The following is a 16277-nucleotide window of genomic DNA, read 5'->3' on the forward strand; positions in this document are numbered from 1 at the left end:
TTTGACAACCTTATATTACTCTTTCGAAATACTCACATCGAATGCTTCGACTGTTGCCCATTCTCATTCAAATTTAATTTAGGTTTGCGCTAATTCAATAACGACAATAACAATAATATTTGCTTTTGTTTCTCTCTCTCGTTGCAGGTATGTTTCCAATTCCTACTGCATTGTCAATATCAGCCAACTACAAACAAAGATAAGTGCCAGCAATGCACTGCTCGTTTATGAGTGCACACAAAAACAAACAAATGCTTGGTGAGATTAACTGTAATTGAGCGCTATGCGAGCACTTACGGAAACTGCTGATGACGTTTTTGCGGATTCGATAGCAACTAATTTACATAGGAAAATGCTTTATTCTAAACACTTTAATTGCTGTGGATATTTTCAAATTGAAATATTAAAAAATTTTATATAAAAGCAATTTAAGAGACTTGGTCTGAATGATAGGAAATTGTGCTACTGTTTTGAATAAGAGTTATTGACTTAACGCGGTAGGAAAATAGTTGAGGGTTTCTAAGTAATCAAAAAAAAAAAAAAAAGTGAAATAACTGAGTTGAATCAGCAATAGCCTCTAGAATTAGTAAGTACGTTTTTTGAAATACCCCTTTCAGGAAGCTGTTACTACCATTGGAGCTTCCCAGGTTAAGTGGGAGAGTGTGAATAGAGATCCAAGTGATTTACTGATTGTTTTGTTCACAACTTTTCCCGCTTCTAATAGATTCGGTTAAATTCCAATATTTAGTTTGAAATATATTATATTTTTATGGGATGTAGGAAAAGAGTTCACTTAGTTGTCCGTAAACCATACCCGGTCTTTTGGCGAACAAAATCACACCCTGCAACCGATCTGCATCTAAGCTACTCAATACCTCAAAACTCAGCTACCCCAAATGCCTAAAGTTCGGTGAGTTTCTTTGCAGAGAATCGAATCAATCATTGAATGGTTTTATGTTTTTCTTATTCTATTAACTTTCGTGGCTTCTTTGGAAATCTTTATAATATAAATCGATCCAAGTTGCCATATGACCAACAGCGCCTAATTAATATTACGGCCAGTAACCACGTGGAAGCCTTTGAGTGTCTTTGTAAGTTGCATGTTCTTTGCTCATTGATTATTGATCGAAACGCGCACGATTAAATTTAGATTCAGTGGAGGTTCGCACTTCGATACTTTGCAGATAAGTCCACATCACTGAAATTGCTTTTCGAAGCTGCTCTCATTATCCTTACCCACAGCTTGTAAAAATATGAGACTCAAATAGCCTGCCATGAAAAAGCTCCTCATAAAAATATTTGCCGTTCGGAGTCGGCTTGAAACTGTAGGTCCTTCCATTTGTGGAACAGCATCAACACGCACTCCATAAATAGGAGGAGGAGCTCGGCCAAACACCCAAAAAGGGTGTACGCTCCACTTATATATATATAAATAGCCTGGGATGCTTGGATTAGATTTCGCAATTCCTCTTTCAGACCCATTCTTAGCGCGCTTTAATGCTCCTCATTCGCCACAGTCCTGAACTCATGTTGAACCTTTACCTCGGTATGGCTGCCTGCAGAAAGGCGAGCTGTGAACGAGCGAGCTTTGAACGAGCCAGCTCTATAATGCTTACCAATTTTGTCGTTTTAGCAATATCAAAGATCTTGGTTTGAGAAATACTGTAGTAAACTGGCAGTTTGTGAACTTCTTGTAATGAAATTTGCTGGAAGAAGACATCTACTGAAATACCCAGTCGCCTCGTTCGAGCAAATGGTTTATGTATCTGCTGCAGTTCTGTCAAGGAGGGAGACCTGTCGCGTATGCGTCAACTACAAACTCTTAATTATATGCCCTAAGTCTAAGGGCGCTTTCAAATGTACAGCTTTTGCAATATGTCTCTATATGGGATTTCCACAACTCGTCGCCGAAAGTGCAACCCATGAGTGCGAGTTAAGATGAATATTGTTGTCTTTTCTTTTGCGATACACGCAGAAAAATGAACGCACGCTACGAACTTCGAGTCTGTTAAACGTATGAAAGTACTGCAAAAAGTGCTCCTGAAGTGCTTTCTTTTCAAACGATCATTGGTCATTTGAGACCCTTGCAAGATTCTAGCGCGATTTCCAATGAAAACTAATACTCTGCTTTTCCCTCAGTATCTTTTTACTTGTATTCAAGAGTTTCCTAGGGTTACGGGCAATGAATTTGACTTTTTTTCGAGCTACCACATAACTTCGGTAAAAGTTGCTCCATATGTTCTGTGATTTAGTTTGGCATGAGCTGTTAAAATCACTTGAGATTATGAACAACTAAACTTTGTTTCACTTCAGGCATGGAAGGGCTGCAAAATAAGCTTCCACAGTTATTAAGACCTTATCATTTGATAGAAAACGCTTTCCACGCATGTAGGTTTTTAGGTCTGGAAACGGACAAAAGTCGCTTGGGGCCAAATCTGGTGAATACGGAGGTGTTTTACAGTTTGCTAGTAATCCACAAACAAAATTCCTTTCGCATACCTAAAAACTGATGTTAACACTTTTTTTTTTGCCAATGTTTAGACACGAACTCGTTTCGGAGCCGAAAACCAACCAACACTCTTTGGCCTTTTGTTTTTTTATTTAGGATCATAGTGATACACCCAAGTAGTATCCATAGTGATGAATCTACACACAAAATCCACTTTATCCTCTCGAAAACGCTCCAAATATTGCTGAGAAAGTCCGATTCGAATGTGTTTTTGTTCCGGTGTTAGCGAATGCGGCACCCATTGTACACACAGAACTTCTACTAGAGCTTCTAATAAATTTCTTTCAGTCACTCGGGGATTGCCCATTACGATGTTCTGTATTTTTTCTACGATTTCTGGTGTTGTTGCTGTTTTTGGACGTCTTTAACGTATATCGTCTTCAAGACTTGTGCGACCACGCTAAAATTCAGCAAAGCATTTTTCTACTGCATTAATTGATGGTGAAAAGTCCTTTTTCATTATTCGATCATACATTTCCGTTGCTTTGAAACCTTATAAAAATTAAAATTCAATCACTGCTCAATGCTTGATTTTTACATACATTTTATTCAATATCGGAGTCTTTTAAATTCAAGCATAATTCTCAATAATGGAAAAATATGGAATAGTAAAACTTCTAGTGCAGAACTCAATACTCTCGGTGATTACCTCTGTTTGTACAGACTTTCTCACATTAAACTCCTTTTCACCATAAAAGTGAAAAAAACTCAACTCTAAACGCTAAGAATGGATAATGTGGTTGTTTTTGTAGCAGTACCATTGCCCTGTCAGTGTAGCGTAATCACCGGTCGTCTTCGTCTAGCTCATCTAACGGTAGGCCCAGGAAACTAGCTGTTGCGACGGGTTGGCTCCAGAGGGAGAGGGGTGTTCGATGAGTGGGTTTAATGGGGCATGTGAAAAGGTGGTTAGTGTCGTGCGAGAAGCCTTCACTTGCTGGAGATATGTTTAGTATGTCGGGGTCGACTCTGGGTAAGTAGGAGTTTACCCTGCTACAATATCCAGAGCGTAATTGTGCCAAGGTTACGCGGGACTCTCGGGAAAGTTGAAGCTCTTCGTCTGCGATTGGTAGTGGCTGGACTCCGATAACGGCATTCGGGAGTCGGGAGCTTAAGAAGGTGGTGAGAGTCTCCCGATGAATGTCGTTTATGGCCTGTCTGTACACTGTCCGATCCAGTAGCTGTCTGTTCGTTTTGTTTGAGATCTCGTCCGCGTAGTTGAGGAAATGCCTCCTGATGTGCCTGGGAGGTGGCTCAGGCTCGAGCAGGTGTCTGCATGGGTGAGTCCTGCGGTAACACCCTAGCAGAAACCGCTTACTGAGCAATTTGTTATGCTCCTTAATAGGCTGCATTAGGGCCTCATCATGTAAGTGTTGTATTGGTAACATCAAAAGGCATCCTGTCACGGTCCTTAAAGCAGTGTTTTGGCAGGTTTGAAGCTTCGTCCACTGCGAATCACTGGTTCCAGGCGACCAGACAGGTGCAGCATAGTTTCGAACCAGTCGGCCTATTGCTTTAAAAGTCGACAGCAACATTTCCTTGTCTTTGCCCCAAGTGCTGCCGGCGAGCGATTTGAGAACCAATTTGCGATTCTGCATTTTAGTAGCAATAGCGGTTGTATGCGCTGAGAAGGAGAACAAGCTGTCAAAGGTAACTCCCAATAATTTTGGAATTTGTGTATCATCGACTTTCCTCTTGAGTTGTAGCTTGACTTCCTTTGTTCAGGTGGCAAAACGGTCGCCATGGATTTAGTGGGGGAGAGTTGTACATTCCTCGCAGTGAAGAAGCGAGAAAGCCTGGCGAGGTAGTCGTTTACCTTAGAGCATAGGCCATCAATGTCATTTCTCGACACCACTATCGTGCAGTCGTCGGCGTATGAGACCAGAGAGACTCCCTGTGGTGGCTGGGGGAGTTTCGAGATATAGAAGTAGAAAAGCAAGGGTGAAAGGACACCAGCCTGCGGTACACCTTGCTTTATTTTCCTCTGTTTAGATGTTTGGTCTCGAAATATCACCGACGAATGACGACCACTCAGGTAGTTCGCGGTCCACCTCTTCAGCCTTGGCGGGAGTGTCGACTGTAAAATGTCGTTTAGTAGCGGGCTTTTAAGAATAACTGGATAATGTGGTGCTCTTCAACGCTTAGTAGGTTTATGCGTAAAAATTGAAAACCAGAAAAGATATGTTTTTCTCAATCGGTATTATAAAAGCGATGAACTACCCTACCTCTTCCATGAGACATTTCCCATTTAACGGTGCAAAATGGGAGCTGATTTTCAAATTCCACCAATGATGAGCTTTCACAAATTTACCTGCTGCGCGCTCTGATTAACTCAACTTTTATTATTTTAGTACTATTTTACTAATCAAATTTTCCAAATTTTAGCTACTCACATTTTGGTGCATTTGGACATTTTAATGTGTGAAACGTACTTACATATTATTTACTTGTGTTAGTGCTAATGCATGTTAGTGTGTGAGCACCAGTCGCTTAAAATGCACTCGGTTTGCTGTGCCATTACAATTATTTGGAATCCCTCATGGACATGCATTTACATTAAAAATGTGCACAGCAAACTGTAAAGGCAATTTTTCACAAACTCACACAAACACATAAACATATGCGAGTTTGTGAGTGCATATGCCCGAGTGCCTTCCTTTTGGGGTTTTTTTTGTAGGTTTTGCTTCACACCAGTTAAGTTGGCACTTATGACAATTGCTGTTGTCTCGCTCGTTTTTCCCCATTGCAGATTAAAATGTGATTCACACACACACACTTACACACGCATACTACTTTGATTGCCACTAATGTATGAGCATTTACAATCTCGCCATTCAGCATTTTAGCTAAGGATATAAAAATACATAGAAATGTGTTTATTCGCTTGTGAGTTGTCGTCGTATGTGTGTGTATGTGTGAGTAAGTGGTTATAGTGAAACCAGCCACATTTTTCGTTTATTTTCTTTGCGTCTTTTTTCCTCTCATTTAACTAGAACGCGCCAAGTGAAAACGTTTGCTTATTTTCTAGCTGAGCTTGAAAGCATTGCTGCGGCGAATTAGGGTGGAAACTATAAAATTTCCTAACCTATACTTATATTCATAACTACGACCACACATATGCTTTTTTTGGTGCACAATAAAAGTGCTTAAATCGAGATTATGCTATTTTGCACAAACTGAGTTAAAATTTGAGTATAAAGCATCGCTCTGCTGTAGTTACGTAGAGATTTTTCATATGCTTAGCAAGTATTGGTTGAAAAATTTGGTTCAAGTCAGCAGCAATGCTTTGCTTAGTAAAAAAGTCATATCTCTTAAAACACTGAAAATTCTATTTATGCTTTTCTTTCAAGTAATGGAAATATTCACGCGTGCTGTTAGTTTGTCGGCATTTGTATCAGAAATGTAATTTTTTAGAAAATAGTTGGAAAATTGCATGGCATAAAATTTATTGTAGAATAAAGAAAATTGAAGGTTACAACTTGTGAATTTGCCAGCTTTTATCTAAACGGCTTTTACTTGCTACGTACTTAAGTAGGTATGTAGTGCAGTATAAGTATATGTATGTATGTATATGAGTATGCATAAATACTGAAATTTGCAGGAAAGTATGTGTTTGTAGTTAAATGACGAATCCTTGGAACACTTTCCAGTAAGTGTTTGGCTCAAATGCATCTTTTATTAAATACGTAAAATAGAATTATCAAGCAAAATGTGCGTAATGCATGACTGATGATTTAAATGCTTTTAGTTGAAAGTAAAAATCAAGTAGATATATTTTTACAGTACGTTTTTCACCAAGAGCTCAATAGAGGAAAGGGAAGATGATTGGCAGATTCGACATTAATATTTACACTGCCGGTTCTCAGATGAACTGTGGTGTGGTAGCTGGCCTCTATTCGGAGCCACTCAAATTATTCAAATCAATTCGACTTCTTGATTATGCCTGTGGCAGAACTATAAGCAATCAGAGAATAATGCAAATCACTAAAACACAATAAAGAAATTGCTAACTTTTTAGACCATTAATGAACTACTCTGATATGGGTTCCCGGACACAGGAGTATAGAGGGTAATGAGATAGCAGACGAGCTAGCAAGACATGGCAGTTGCTACCCTATTAAATATAATAAAAACATTCATTGCTTCACAGTATTATGCTTTAGCCGAAAGAAGGTGGAAGCAATTAACTACATGCAATACTGAAAAAAAAACCACAGCCGTCGTACAACATCGAGAGGACGAATTACCTGTTAGGATGCTCTCTCCCGAGCATCTAACGTATCACTGCAACTCTTACTGGTCATCGGAAGGTGGGGAATTATGCAGCCAGACTTAAGGCGATGGTCTATAATTTTCAAAAAATCGATTATTTCTTTGATATTTTGAATGTACACGCTTTTAAAAATATTTTTTGGAAGGATACTCCCAGTCTTTTTACAGCCGTTTTATTTAGCAAGTAGAGTCTGATTCGTCGCGCTGGCACTCTCAAAACTTTAAACTCAATTATCTCAAAACTACGCTTTTCGGCCTCGTGTTGTGAAAAAAAAACTATTCAACCGAATTGTCTGAAATTTTAATATGGCTATTGCCCGTACCAGAATCATATTAATATTTCTATAATTTCGTATTTTTTTTGGATTAAAAAACTGAAAAAAACCCGATTTTTAAAGTGTCAAATTCAAATCGGCGCCATTTGGTTATTTATTTTTATTCTAGTACGGGACATATCTATAGTCATAATGATTAATAGTTTTATTGTTTTTGTGTTTCAGATAAATAGAAGACCCAAAATGGCCAACACCGTCCAGGTCAATTTTTTTTATTAAAATTAAAAATTTTTTTTTTTCATTTTTGTATGTAAAGGAAGCCTAAACAATTTAAATATTGTTTTTAAGTTTTTTATTGTAAAGAAAAAATCCTGAAAATACCCTTCGAGCTCTAGTCCACCGGGACCCCTTAACCTTCTTTTCAATCACATCTGTGAAGGCTGTCAGGTGGAGGGGGTGAAAAAAAGTCTTTTCCACTTTTTACGCGAATGTCCAGCTTTAGCCAGAACAAGACTTCGCTCTTTCGGTAAACCTTTCTTACAGCAAACCGTTCTTAATGAAATCTCAGACATAGAGATAAAAAGTTTGCTGCTGTACTTTGGATCTCACAAAATGGTAAAAAAAAAAACGATTATACGAGCACACTGGTAGCAAAACGGCGCTAGTTGCTATTTAGGACTATTTCAACAGAAATACTCAACTACTTCAACCACAACAACAATAACAGACATGTTTACATATATATGAAGGTTTTGTTAACTTAGTTACCTAATAAAGCGTTTTTCAATAGGTAGCGCACTCAACTTTTTTCCGACAGGGAGCTCCAACGACGCAATATTTTTTATTTTTCGCTTGTCATTTGTAAACTTCATTAGTATACATTTCATCATGGAACGCTACACACTTGAGCAACGATTGCAAATTGTGCAAATATTTTATGAAAATAATCGTTCTGTTGCTGCTACTTTAAGAGCATTACGGCCAAAAAATCATCTTTAGTGATGAAGCTCACTTTTGGCTCAATGGCTTTGTCAACAAGAAAAATATGCGTTACTGGGCAGAAAGCAATCTACACGTGATTCATGAGACACCGTTGCATCCCGAAAAAATCACTGTTTGGTGCGGCTTACATGCCGGCGGCGTAATTGGCCCATATTTTTTCGTTGACGAGAACGATCGCCACGTTACTGTGAATGGAAATCGATACCGCGACATGATAAACGATTATTTTTGGCCGCAATTGAATGGTATGGACTTAGACGACATGTGGTTTCAACAGGACGGGGCCACAAGCCACACAGCACACGCTACAATTGATTTGTTGAAGAGTAAGTTCGATGAGCGCATTATTTCCAGAAATGGACCGGTCGAATGGACGCCGCGCTCGTGTGATTTGACGCCTCTAGACTATTTTCTTTGGGGTTATGTGAAGTCATTGGTCTACAGTAACAAGCCGGCGACGATTTATGAGCTCAGAGCCAATATTGAACGCGAAATTGCTGGAATTTCGTTAAGTCGTGGCATTTTTAGTGGTGCTGTTAGTAAGCGTCCCTTGTGGATTGGATGTAGTTAAAAATGATTCCGCTTATTTGTCATTAAAAAGATAATCAGCTAAAGCAAAAAAAATAAAAAAAGTTTTAGAAATTATTGTATTACCTATTTGTAATAACAAAATTATTATTTTTTAAACTTATTTTTGATTATTTAAAAATATATGAGCATATTTGCGTGTTGATGTTTTTCTTAAAATTTTTTATGCCGCCTGCAAACAGCAGACGGTTTTTATGATGAGCTTTTTCATGGCAGAAATACTCTCTTAGATTTGCCATTACCTCTTGAGAGTCGATCGCTAGTAGAAGAAGATTTTGCTATTCTTTGGTGTTTCATGCGCAGGGTTTCGAATGCAACCCATTCGACTACGACGGCGGCTAATAGACATAATCCAATAGTCATAGTGGCAAATAGTAGTCGTATTTTAAGAATCAATCAAGAAATTTGTTTCATCATTTTAGTGAGTAATTTTTAGTTATCCAATTTCTCAATTTTTTTCTTATATAATCATAAGCCAAGTAGCTTAAAAACATTTTTATTTAAAAATACTGATTTCAGTAAAGTATTTGCAAAAATTTGCCACTCCTTCGCCTTTTATACGCTCCATCTTCTTGGTTTTCAATCTGGTCTCCTCCACTGGGCATCTCTTTCCGCAGTGGTAGAACTCAAAGAGTTATTTTCAAAAATTTTACCTCAAATTTAATTAGAGGTTCTTCAGGAATGCTGCAGGGAGGTGGCTAACTTGGTCCGATTCTTTCTCTTTTTGCTATAAGTATAGGGTGGCGCAAAATTAATCGCCCTAGTGGAAAATTTATAATTATTGCGAATGTCGTTGCACGTCAATCATATTTGACACTTAGGAACTAAACAGCTCCAGTAGACACACAGACAAGCAATGGAGTGCGTTAAGGACAAGTACAGATTTCCATCAGTCAAAATTATGTTTTTGTTGCTAGTAAAATTTTTTTAAACTTTATAAAACTTGCTTGTCGTAGGTATTACAATGTATGGCAAACTTAATTTAAATCTTCACAGTACTGCCATTGCTAATAAAGCCAAAGCTGCTTCTACTTTTACAATATAAAGCGATGGTCTAGGACCCATATATTACTAAACTGATTATTACAACTCTAGTCCGAACGATATTGGAATATGGTTCAATCGCCATTTAAGAATCCATTCCAAGACAGTTTCTACTTTTTGCCTTAAGAAAATTCTTGATGGGTCTCGCTATATGATTTTCACTTTTTCATTGGTGGAATAACGCTTATGAAACTGCTCTAGCCCTAGAAACCTGCTGTGAATAAAATTTATGATTAAACTGCTCACAGATTCCATTTCTAGCCCATCTCTGCTGGTAGAAGTTAACCTTTATATTCTCTCTCTAGTTGTAAGCCACTTTGCGAATATAATTAGCCATTTCGGTCCTTACGTCAAAAGCTTTAATTTTCATTCCAGCCACTTTTGGTTTAACATACCCGCTTTTGTTACATCAAAAACGAAATTTTATTTCAATAAATTATAAACGATATGTTTTGCTTTCTTAGCATGGCAGTTCTGGGTACACTACTGCTTCCGCGATTATCAAGCCGAGGCTGTTGTTGCGGTTTCGCGACAATTAGTTTCGGATAGAATGTTGTCGGCCTAGAGACCCTAGTCCGTCTCCGGACGGTGTTCATCTTGCTTCATTTGTTCCGTTGTTGTCTCCTCCAGTGAGATTTTCCATGCGATTATGGTGTACCTAGTCTCGAGTAAAGGTTGATAGCACCACCAACGTGAAGGCAAAGCAAGGAGGTTGTTAGTGAGAGGTGAGACGCATCATTTCGTAGGATCATCTATCAAGTTGCACATCACTACCCTTTTGTGGTGCCCATAGGTATAACTTATTATTCAGTTAACGTATTTTTTTCTTCGTTAGCCGAACATTTTTTGATCTCAAACACACTCCAGCCTTTCTTGGTTCATCCCCAAGAATTAAGAGTTCAGAGCTTCATGCGGAATGCGACTCTTGTGTGAGTTAGACTGGGTAGATGGAGAGTAATGCAAAAATGTTTAAATATTAAAAATTAAAAAAATATAAATAAAGAAATATAAGAAGTAAGAGATATTAACAATAAGAAAATATAAAAAAATAATAAAAATAAAAAATACGAGCAATAAAAAGAAAAATATTAAAAAAATATAAAAATATGAAAAATAAAGAAATATGAAAAATAAAAAAATATGAAAAATACAAAAATATAAAAAATAAAAGATACAAAAAATATAAAAAATAATCAGATGCAAAAAATACATAAAGAGCTTTGAAAAAAGTTAAAAAAATATGAAAATTGAAAGATATAAAAAATATAGGAACTAAAAACATATCAAAAGTAATCAAGTGTAAAATATATATGTATAAAAAGTTTTGAAAAACGTTAAAAAAATATGAAAAATAAAAAATAAAGTATGAAAAGTTTAGAAGAATATAAACAAAAATGAAACTAATATTAAAATAAAAAGATATTCAAAAGTAATGCAAAGTGGGGCAGACTTGACAGTTTTTATAAAAAGTTATATTTTCGTACATTTTTGAAGAAAAGTCAAAAATTTGATAAGATTTTCTATTATATTGGGGCTTGATGTTGAAAATTCGTCAAAGACACCCTCAACTAAACTCTAAATGATATTGTCAATTTTTTATTTTTTTAAGTCATTGAACCTAACGATTTTTCCTTATATTTAATTTTAGTTTTAACAATTAGGAATACTAACTTGAAAAATAACACATATTTCTTTTTCCTATAAAAAACCACATAAAGTTAAATATGAAATTATGTGTAAATTAAAAAAAGTTACAAAAGTTTTTATCAAAATTTCAAACTTTTTAATCGGAATTTTAGTAAAAATTACGAATATGCAGTTTATGGCTAATTCAAGTGTGGTCTAAAAATCGCGTTGATTTAGACATTTTTTTGCTAGCAGTATTGTATATTTTCTCCATAGGCTTGAAATTTTTTTTATATAGAAATGCAGTATGGGTCACTATTTTTTACTAACTGGACAGTAATATTCCAAAAAAGGGTAGTTTATAACCAGATCTGAAAAATCTTAGAAACTCTGCTACTTAACAGTGGCTGTGGCGTTAAATGTGATTCATTACTACCTGGGTTTAGAGTTTTCAAACAAGGAAGAAGTAGTGTAAAATGGATGCAGCTTGGGACAGCTCTGTTTGTTGGTAGTGTTGCCAACATAATTGTGAATATGAAGATAAAAAAGAAAAGACAAAAAAAAAAATGCAAATGAAAAAAATGTCACTACTACTACTTGTTGACATGAAATGCTTCGTGCAGTAGGCTGCTAGTTCGAATGGCGATGGTGAATGATGCGGTTTTATGAATTTAGAAAATAGAAGTTATAAAACAAATGAATAAAGTTGGTACATATTCAAAAAAACAAAAAAAAAAAAAAAAAAAATAGTGAGGGTTAGGATGAAGTTTTGTTTTCGTCCTTACTCTACTCTATATATTGAACAATCAAAAATACATAGAACCTGTTAGAAAGTATTTAAAAGTTCTGTCGTGTGATACAATTGGCGCTTCCTCGGTATGAAAGTTATAAGCATTGGCTGATTATAGTGCGAGAATACGAACCTCCCATTAGGGAGCTAATTTTATGGCGGTTATAACTTAGTTCGATTTACTGCTGAGTGATTAAAGGTCCTCTCTCGGTGGTGTCAAAAGTCATAATTTTTTGTATAACGAACTTCGATCCTGCATTGCTGGTGTTGTTTAGGTTGTACGTTTGTGGTCATATAAAGTTAGTGTAAATTAAAAATATTTCAGCATATATACTAACGTGTACGAGGTGTGTTCAAAAAGTATCGCGAATTTCGATTTTTTTGTGGCGATATGTTGTTACTCATGTCTCTTACTCTTGTCGACGAGTTCGGCCATTTCGAATGTTCAGTTAATTGTTGACAGCTGCTTTGCTTGCACGTGTTTCGGCTCGTCTTCGGTTTTACCTATTCAAAAAGATGCATCAAAGAACCTGTATCAAATTTTGTGTAAAAAACGAAACTAAGTGCGCTGATGCATTCCGAATTTTGACTGTGCCATACGGACCAAAGCAACGTTTATTGGTGATACAAAATGTTCTCAGAAGGTCGAGAAGATGTGAACGACGAAAAGCGTTCCGGCGTGCCGTACGCCCGATCACTTCAACAACAGACGAAAAAATTGATGAAGTAAAGAAAATGGTATTGGCCAATCGTCGAATCACCTTTAGAGAAGTTGTTGAGTACCTAGACATATCGATTGGCTCGTGTCATTCGATTTTTTTCAATGATTTGGCATGAGACGGGTCGCCACAAAATTCGTACCAAAACTGCTCAATTTCGACCAAAAGCAGCATCGCATGAACATTGCTAATGAGATGTTGGACTCTGTCCGCGACGACCCAAATTTGCTCCAGAGGGTCATAATTGGTGATGAAGCGTGAGTGTATGGTTATGATGTGGAAACCGAAGCTCAATCATCTCAATGGAAGCTGCCGCATGAACGAAGACCGAAAAAAGCGCGCCAAGTTCGATCGAACGTAAAAGTTTTGCTTACCGTTTTCTTTGATTGCAGGGGCGTTGAGCATCATGAGTTCTTGTCACAGGGTAAAACGGTCAATAAGGCATTTTACCTGGAAGTTATGCGGAATTTGCGCCAAGCAATCCGCCAGAAACGCCCGGATTTGTGGAAGAACAAAAATTGGCTCTTGCATCACGATAACGCCCTTGCTCACACATCGTTGCTTGTGCGCGAGTTTTTGTCCAAAAACAACACACTAATGATGTCACAACCACCGTTTTCCCCAGATCTGGCCCTCTGTGACTTTTTCTTGTTCCCGAAAATGAAGAGGCCCATGAAAGGACGACGTTACGCTACGATTGACGAGACAAAGACGGCATCGAAGAAGGAGCTGAACAAGATTAAAAAAAAAATGATTTTTTGAAGTGCTTCGATGATTGGAAAAAACGTTGACACACGTGCATAATATCTCATAGGGATAACTTTGAAGGGGACAAAATAGATATTAATGAATAAATAAATAATTTTTGAAAAAAAAAACACAAAATTCACGATACTTTTTGAACACACCTCATATACTTTTTATGAGTAGCTCACTATGCTAGCTGGAATACACACGATTCAAATTTCCGTGCACACATTTATGCCTTTAACACTTGCACTTTTTTATGGCTACCGGTATGTCGTCGGTAACACGTTCGCTCGTATATATTCTATTGTATATGCATAACAAGCATATATGCCCTGTAGGAAATGCTTTTAGTTAGTGGGAGATATTTCAGGTTTCTTAGATTCTATTTGCACACTTAATTTTCCTCAACCTGCCAGAGAGTAAGACGATCTTCCCTCTTCAAGCCAAGGATTTCGATTCAGGCTCCATAGCAATTTGTATAGATAACTCTGCTGCTATATAATCTTAAATGGTAGAGTAGATAGTGAAATTTACTTGTACGAGTTTTTATTGAATCGAAACTATCATTCGGATTTAAGTGATAGCAATAAATAAGGCCGCTCCGGAGCTCTTAAACGCTAGCGCTACTGGGCACCTTTTAGGGTTTATGCTGATATTAAGCTACTATTACATCTTATATATAATGAGACACTTTTTACACAACTACCGAATCTAGAAAATATCTCAACAAGTTGCTTAGGCAATTCGCTTAAAATGTAGTATTGTTCTGGAAACTTCTCCGTGGATGAACTAGGGATGAAGGGGTCAGAATATATATATACAGGGTTGGCCATCTTAAACTGACCCATGTGATTATTAAAAAAATATGGAAAAAGAAACATTTTTTTGTGTTTCATTGTGAAAAACATTTAATTTAGTTCAAGGAGATTCGTTTACATCACTTTTTGAATATGATATCGCGCAAGTGGTCGCCCTTAGCTCGTATAGCGTAATGTGCCCGTTTTTCGGCGTTTTCCATAGTTTTGGCCAGCGTCTCGGCCGATATGGCGGCTATTTCCCGTCGGATATTGGCCTTAAGTGCGCCTAGTGTCTTTGGCTTGTTGACGTAAACCTTAGATTTCAAATTACAGTAAAAAGTTATAGGGTTACTCAATGGGTCAGTTTAATATGGCCAACCCTGTATATATATAATTGGCGCGCACACCCTTTTTGGGTGTTTGGCCGTGCTCCTCCACCTATTTGTGTGCGTCTTGATGTTGTTGCACAAATGGAGGGACCTACAGTTTCAAGCCGACTCCGAACGGCAGATATTTTTTATGAGGCGCTTTTTCATGGCAGAAATACACTCGGAGGTTTGCCATTGTCACCGAAATTCGAACCTACGTTCTCTCTGCGAATTCCGAAAAACCAAAAGTAGATGGCGACAGGTTCAAGTTGCTAATATTATCGTATCTTGATCGTTTCTGCGTATGCTTGGTAGTTCTTTTTTTGTACTGCCTGATGCATATACACAGCAAAGGAATGCGTTTGCCATTCAACGGTCTTTGCCACAACTTAAGATATGGGAAGTAGCCGGAATGTTTTCTATACCAGTCTTACCACTGTTCTGTTCTTGCCCAGGCCCAATTTAAAAATTTTCAGTGCACCTTAATTGTTGTTTTTTATTAAAAATTGCCCAAAAAATTGCTTTTATTTATGAGGATAGCTTAATCCTAATTTCAGGTCATGACAAAGGTCCACTAATTAACTCTTGCACTGCCCCGGTGCCGATTTTAAAAAGAATGCTTAGGAGGCAAGCTTCTTCTTCTTTATTGTATCTCAAAAATTATTGCTTCTTCAAAAGCAGTCTTAGTAAAAAAAATTGAGAACGAATGAGCCCTAATACAGGGTGGCTGATGAAAGCCGCTACCAAAAAAAATTGATTTACTTTTTTTCTTTTTAAGTTATCTGTTCCATTTTTGTTTTAATTTGCAGATTGATCTTTAAAATTTATTAAAATGGATAACTGGGACACGCAAACAAGAATTTGGATAGTCCGCCGCTATCACGCACTGGAGTCCGTAGTTTTGGTACAGAGAGAGTACAGGCGGATGTTTGGCGGCGATCCCCCGAGCAGATGGACCATAATGAGACTGGTGAATAATTTTGCTGAGCAAGGAACAGTCGCAAGAAGGCCTTATCATCGAAACCCACCAGTTCGGACAGAGGAAACGATCGCTGCTGTAGCTGCAGCTATACAAAGCAATCCAAGGGTTTCAACAAGAAGCTTATCTGCTCAACTTGGTGTCAGCCGACAGTCTTTGCAAACAATAATGCACAAAGATTTAGACTTATTTCCCTACAAAATTCAAATGGTTAACAAACTGAATGCAGCAGACTTGCCGATTCGCTTGGAATTTTGCCAGAAGATCCTGCAAATGGTGGAAGAAGACCAAAACATGTTAAACTGCCTTTTCATGTCTGATGAGGCCCATTTCGATTTAAACGGCAATGTGAACAAACAAAATTGCCGAATATGGAGTACTTCTAACCCACAGATACTCCACGAGACGGAATTGCATCCTCTTCGCGTGACAGTGTGGTGTGCGGTTTCTTCACGCTGTATTGTCGGGCCTTATTTTTTTGAAGAAAATGGTCACACCGTTACGGTTACTGGAGACCGTTATTTGAAAATGCTGAAAGAATTTTTCTATCCAGAACTACGC

Source organism: Anastrepha obliqua, chromosome 2, assembly GCF_027943255.1.
Source record: "Anastrepha obliqua isolate idAnaObli1 chromosome 2, idAnaObli1_1.0, whole genome shotgun sequence".
Taxonomy (NCBI): Eukaryota; Metazoa; Arthropoda; class Insecta; order Diptera; family Tephritidae; genus Anastrepha; species Anastrepha obliqua.